A 7500-nucleotide genomic window follows, 5' to 3' on the forward strand; every position below is an offset into this window, starting at 1 on the left:
CGCTGTAGAAACCCTTGTGGAACCCATGAGGACCGGCCCATTTGCATTTAGATAAACCCGTGGGAAAAGTTCGTAGTCGAATCTACAGTTTTGCGTTGAGAAATGGCTACAGTAGAGGAACCTGCGGAGTAGCTTCTCTCAAAACGGAAAGTTGGATCTTCAGACTTTCTGAATCTGTGGTCTTCTTCGTAGGTCAGACTTTCTTCTCGACAGAAACAGGTCGAATTGGGTGGAAGGTTCTTTAGAATGAAGAGAAAAAGGCTTAAAATATTATTTGAGATGTACAGGTCATTCGAGTGAGGAGGAAAAAGGCTTAAAATATTATTTGAGATGTACAGGTCGTTAGAGTGAAGAGTAAAAGGCTTAAAATATTATTTGAGATGTGAAGGTCATTCGAGTGAGGAGGAAAAAGGCTTAAAACGTTATTTGAGATGTGCAGGTTGGTAGAATAAAGAGGAAAAGGCTTAAAATGTGATTTTAGGTGTACAGGTCATTCGAGTGAAGAAATAAAAACATTAAAATATTATTTTCAGAGGTACAGGTCATTAGATTGAGGGCTTAAAAAGCTGATAATATAACTTTTAGGTGTACAGTTCATTAGAGAAATAGGATGAAAATATGACCTTTAGGTGTACAGGTCATTAGAGTGAAGAGAAGAATGCTAGAATAATTATGTTAGGTGTACAGGTTATTCGAATGGAGAGAAAAAGGCTTAAAATATTATTTTAGGCGTACAGGCAATTAGAATGCAGCTTTAGGTGTACAGGTCATTAGAGTGAAGAGAGCACAGCTTGAAATATTATCTTAGGGGTCAGGTCACTAGAATGAAAGTGAGAAAAGCTTGAAATATGACTTTTAGATGTACAGGTCCTTAGAGTGAAGGGAAAAAGGCTTAAAATATGATTTGTAGGTGTACAGGCCATTAGTGTGAAGAGATAAAGTCTAAAATTATAACTCAGGTGTACAGATCATTAGAGTGAAGAGAAAAAGTAAATAATATGACTTTTAAGTGTGCAGGTCATGAGAGTAAAAGCAAATCGTCTAAAAATATGAGTTTTAGGCATACAGGTCATTAGAATGAGGAGCAAAAAGCTAAAAATTGTTCTGACTTTTGAGGAAAAGAAGGGAAATATCATTGACAACAAGAACAAGAGGAATGACATAACGAAAGGAAGGAATGATTAAGACATGAGAAGTGATGGGAGATGATAAACGATAAGAAAAGCAAGTCGTTGTTGTAATTAGATTAGAAGAAAAGGAATGAATGACTAAATGATAATAAATAGAATAATTAAAATAGAAAAACAGAGCCAGGTAAAAAATATATTAACATAGCTTTCATAAACTATATTTTATGATAATTTAATTTTTTCGGTTAAATTAAGGAAATAGTTTATTGCCTATTGTCACTGGGAATATTGATAGATAGAGACAAAGACAGATTATATGTTAATTATTAATTTTATTTATCAAAATGAGTACGTTGCTTTAACGCAAGAAGCCAATGTCAAATTTAATGTTATAATTCTTTTGTAAGTCGGATATGACATCAGTTTATATAAAAAGTCCTGATCTGCCCACTTCCTGCGACGCACCGCAGTTTATCAACCACCAGACAAAATCTACCAGTACTATATATATATATATATATATATATATATATATATATATATATATATATATATAATATATATATTATATACAGCTTTATATTCACTGTATCATTGGTATTCCCCAAAAGTATTTTATATTCAAATCAATCCAAATTCTCTTGGAATTAAAGAGAGAGAGAGAGAGAGAGAGAGGAGAGAGAGAGAGAGAGAGAGAGAGAGAGAGAGAGAGAAAGATCCTTCAACATTAATGATTGAGTCGGAAGGCGGTTCCTTTGATCTTAAATCCCCCAACCCCTGCCCCCAACCCCAACCCCTCCCCCGCCCTCCCCCCGCCCCTACTCCTGATCCGGACTCCTTTGAAGACACAGAGATCAGAAGACTCCAAAACGAAAGAAAGTAAAAGGAAAAGTGATTCCGGGAATAAAACGCCGGGAATGTAAAAGACAACAGATGCCATTAATGGGAATATCATTCCCGAATCACTCGCCGACCGCCACCTGACGTTTATCAGAGGATTAAGTGTTTTTTATTCCTTTTTTTTTTAAACTTTGGGAATGACCAGGAATGACCCTCGGCTTTGATAATTATCTTTTTCCGGTGCATCGGGTTTTTCGATTTCAAGAGCTGGAGCTTCTGCATGGGGAGGGGCGGGGGGGGGGGGGGGGGAGGTTGGGGAGGGGGCCCAGGGTCCCCCCAGTTGGATGGTATCCCTTTCGAAGTTCTAGGAAGGATCAGAAGTCTTAAGTAGTTTGGAAGTTAATTATCATAAATTCGTAAGTAGAATTAGTGCACAGAGAGAGAGAGAGAGAGAGAGAGAGAGAATACTTCGTCGAGGTTCTCCCGTTTGCAATTATGGAAATGACTACATTTTAATGTATGAACGGTTATTCACGTTAACTTTCTTTTCGTTCTCTCTCTCTCTCTCTCTCCAAAAGAAGCAATTGCTCCACAGCCAAGTACATTATTCAGTACCCGTCTCATTCCTGCCCCGTTCTACTCGGGGATCGATCGCTGTCAAACAGTTTAAATACGCTAGGAGGCCAAGGTAAAGAGAGAGAGAGAGAGAGAGAGAGAGAGAGAGAGAGAGAGAGAGAGAGAGAGAGAGAGAGAGAGAGAATACTTAATGAATGATATTCAGTGAACAGCTCCCATTCCAAAAATAATGAATAAACATCAAAAGGTTTTAATTATTGACATTCTGCCTCTATTATTATAGAACAAACTCCTTTGCATTATAATACGCGATCGTAATGAGTTCTGAAAACGTGTGATTGGTGATCAATGGATATGATTTTATTTTTTGTTTTTGTGTTTTTTGTTCTTGGCCCTGAATCCATTAGGGCAGAATTCGTCATACCATGGGGAATCTGCTTACTCTTTATAAATAGATATTCATGTTAGTTAGTTCTATTATGGTACGTTTCTATGGCGTTCATATATGTGTATGTATATATACATACACACACACACACACACACACACACACACATATATATATATATATATATATATATATATATATATATATATATATATATTATAAATGGTTATTACTCATTTTTGTCAAGATTCTGCATACTGTTATTTGGGATATTACTATTATCACAAAGACTTATTACAATTTTTGAGTTTGTAGGTATTCTCGTAGGTGCCGGTTTTGAACTTGTGGCGAATAGATGTTTTTACCTTGCCAAAAAATTTGTAAAATCTGAACTCTACATATATATATATATATATATATATATATATATATATATATATATATATATATATATATATTGATTACACCATGAAATTAATGTTTTTCCCATACTACTATGAAACTTGAGGATTTGCCATTGTATCTGTACAATTTTTGTAGTCTCTTTTGCACTGACGAACATTTTTCCTTCTTGGCCAATTTTTTATTTTTATTTTCCTAAATTAATTTTCAGGCGGATTGGAAGGCAAAAAATATCAGGGATTGATTCAGATGTACCACTGTCAAGGACCGTCGAGGTCCGCTACAGGTTCGATATTGTAATAAACAAAAAGAATTCAACACCAACAGTTGAAACTGCGGATACAAATATAGAAAGAAACACAAACACAAGAAAAGTTTATTTACAAGCTTACTAACAAAGATAAATGCAGAATGGTTTCTCCTTTTACATAACAAAATCAAAATCTTACACTGCGTGAACTGGGGAAACAGTGAGGTAATGAAAATACTTGCTGGCCAGTTTTGCAGCTGTCGAAAATCAATCCTCGAAGCGACGGCTTCACAAAGGAGAACTATAACTTCAGACGTCTTCTTGACTCCGTACTGCAGAAAACAATGTCTATTCTCGATACTCGAAGGGCCGGTTACTCCTCAAAACCAACTTGTAGGACGTTTCTTCTCTGAAGGCTTGCTCAATCGTCGGAATATCTCCCTTTCCAACTACGGACGACTTAACTTCTGTCTCTCTCTCACTGTGAACGACTTGACTCGACTCCGACCACTTTCTCGAGCGCCTTTTTCGTCTCTTATCCTTTGTCTGTTCCTTCTTCTCTTATCTCTCTCTGATGATCTCTGCTCTTTCTCTCTCTGATGATCTGATCTCTGATACTTCGTCAGTCGTATAGATACGGCGATCTGGGGGCGGGGCCTACCAGCAGACGTCACAGACTCCCGGAGCCGCCAGGAACGTTTTAGAAGGATTTAGGCGAATATCTGCGGCGTTTCTAACGACACGTCGGCGCTTGTTGAGTTTCTGTAACACACCTGGGGATTCTCGAACCATCATGAGAACAGGCACCTCCAACACGTGCGCGAAAATGCCTCCTGGCTATATAGACCTCGAAGAAGAGGCATTTTCATTTCCTTGAACTTATCATTCTTTGCTATAAAGCGATTACCATGACAACCACTAATCATTATTTGATAATTTTTCCTCGTTCTGTTGACATTTCGTGAAACTTTCCCTCCTGGGAAGACGTGGAAAACTTTTGGAGATCTTTCCCTTTTGCTTCTGATTCCTTCTCAGGTCTTTTGGAGAGCCAGGAAGTATCTTTGAATATACATACGTTGGCCTAACCCGCTCTTCCTCCCCCTTCCCCTCTTCCCCATCCACCCTCCACCTCAAAGAAAACTTACCTGTTTGGCTGGAAACCCACAGATTCACTTGCTAAGGCCACTATGAATTACACTTATTCCGAACGGCTACAGAAACACAGTAGTTATATATGTATCTATTTAGTCGAATCACGTGTCTCGCACATAAACAGAATAAAGCTTCCGCGTCGCCCCAACCTACTGTATATATTCTGCTATTGTTCACATAAACACCGAGTCAAGGTTGATACGCGAATGATCACACGGCAGTTAGAGCGGATAACAATTCCTTTTCATCTGTGCGGTACTCAAAGAACACCAGAGATCAAAAGGAAAGCCATAATGATTTTCACAAATGGTTGAGTTCATAACTGATCGGAACCAACCAGTGAATATTCCTAATATCTGTAGATAGAGGATACAGTATAGAATTTAGGCCGAAGGCCAAACGCTATGATTATAATGTAGTTAAAGAAAAGGGTCAGTTTTTACACCAACTTCAGTATCAGCAAATTACATAAAAGATAAAAAAATTAAAAACGTGAACGTGTCTAGGACAAAAAAAAAAGAAGATATATATACATTCTAGAATGAGTCAGCTACCGAAACAACAATAACCGTAATTAAATCAGTTTAATTTAAAAATGAATTAGGAGGTAATGAAGACAGAGAAAAACAATGAAAAAGGATTTTTTTTAAGTGATATCGTTCTACATTCAGATTTTCCGTTGTTCCGTTTTATTTGAGAGAATATGTATGCATATATGTATGTGTGCTCACATACACACACACTATATATATATATATATATATATATATATATATATATATATATATATATCTATATATATATATATATATATATATATATATATATATATATATGTGCATGTATATATATATAAATAGTATATATATATATCTATATATATATCTATATATATCTATATATACTATATATATATATATATATATATATATATATATATATATAGATATATTATTATATATATATATATCTATATATCATATATCTATATATATATATATATATATATATATATATATATACAGGGTGTAACACGAATTTATGCAAATATTTTGGGAATGAATGAAAGAGTAATTTTGATCAGAAAATGTTCTATAAACATATGCATTATAAGGCTTCATTTGTCAGTGAAGGGAATTTTGAAATAACTGTCATCATTAGCACTGCTTTCACGCGATGGAGGTCGGTAGCGGGACGTCGCAAATGCCTGGGATATGGGGGGAGGGCGGATGCTGTATAGAGGGAGGATGGAGTGATTAGGCCGATGTGAATAAAGTACCTCCCAGTCAAATGTATTGATTAGAATTTGAAGAAAAAAATGTATGCATCATTGAATCTCTTTCCTTCGCTATCAGCTGTATTCATTGGACACCTATAAAAAAGAAAGGAAAGTAAGCCTAATAGAATCTCCCCTCCATCAAAGGTCGGCTTATTTATTTGTTACACCTATGAGAGATTTCAAATGTATTTTTAAAAATCTCTAGCTCTCCATCTAAAGTAATCACCAGAATCAATCATAAGCAGGACAAATCGCGCTAGAATTCAACGTTCAAAACTGAATGTCCCTCGGCAACAATGACACTACTTATTGGTATGTAACGCCATACATTACCGCTATTAGCTTATCGTTTATATTGGATTACTTGCAAGGAAAGGAATAAAAATTAAAACCTTATCAATCCAATCCACTTGCCTCGTTCATTCTCCCCCCCCCCCCCCTCCACAGGCACATCCCAGACCGACCTGCAGCGCTAATGATGAAGGTTATTTTAAAATCCTCCTCGCCAACAAACGCTGCCCTAAATTCATGTTTATAGAACATTTTCAGCTCTGAATTACTCTTTCTTTCATTCCCCAAAATATTTGCATAAACTCATGTTACACCTTGTACATGTATGCGTACAACGATTCTCCCGCTGTTCCGTTTTATTTTAGTGTATATGTACATATGTAATATCGAGATGGTCAATTATCTCGTTATTCTAAAAGGTAGCGATGGACCAAGAGCGGCCAAAGGCAACACATTCTCTCTCTCTCTCTCTCTCTCTCTCTCTCTCTCTCTCTCTCTCTCTCTCGATACCCAATAGCTCTCTCTCTCTCTCTGCTTCTTTCTCTCTCTCTCTCTCTTGATATGCCTCCCCTCCATTATCTAAGGTCACCAAATCAGAGTCGTGAATTACAAAAATATGCATTTATTTAAAAGCAAAGTATTAACTGAATAACTCAGCTTCTTAACAGAATGATTAAATGAAATGTTAAACTCAGTAGCACAAATAACTCAGATAACCCTCGGTAATTAATCAAACACCAACATTAGTTTAGTCATAACACTAGACACAGTCAATATAGTCAGTACACCATAGTAATTAAGTCAGTACACCATTTCTCCAGATTATTCCCACTCTTCTCCAGAACAATTCCCCTCTTCCAGAATCGCCTGTTAGAAGACAGAACATCCCGGTAAGCATAAGAGCATAATCAAAAATCATATAAACAGAACATTTCTGAAATAAATATTCAAATACAATCCAGCCACACTTTGGGCAAAACAAAGAAAAGGCTTATCCATTTCAGCACAGTTGCAGTATCACTTATCAACAAACACTTTGGCAGAAGCCATCCTGGCTCTGCCCTCTCTCTGTAATAGTCTCCCCTTCATGGTAGTACTACATTTCATGATGTAGGGGGAAAAGCACACTCATACGTACGAACCCACACTCAATGTTCACGCCCATGAACTACTTGAGACCAGTTCCAAAGTC

The 7500-nt window shown here is 36.5% G+C and overlaps 1 protein-coding gene across 1 annotated transcript in view; it reads left to right on the plus strand.

The window, feature by feature from the left end:
• Positions 1–7500, plus strand: part of LOC135214439 (glycine receptor subunit alpha-2-like) — a 244624-nt gene that overhangs the window by 159860 nt on the left and 77264 nt on the right. The gene's annotated exons all lie outside the window — the stretch shown is intronic.

This window comes from Macrobrachium nipponense, chromosome 45 (genome assembly GCF_015104395.2).
Source record: "Macrobrachium nipponense isolate FS-2020 chromosome 45, ASM1510439v2, whole genome shotgun sequence".
NCBI classification, from domain to species: domain Eukaryota; kingdom Metazoa; phylum Arthropoda; class Malacostraca; order Decapoda; family Palaemonidae; genus Macrobrachium; species Macrobrachium nipponense.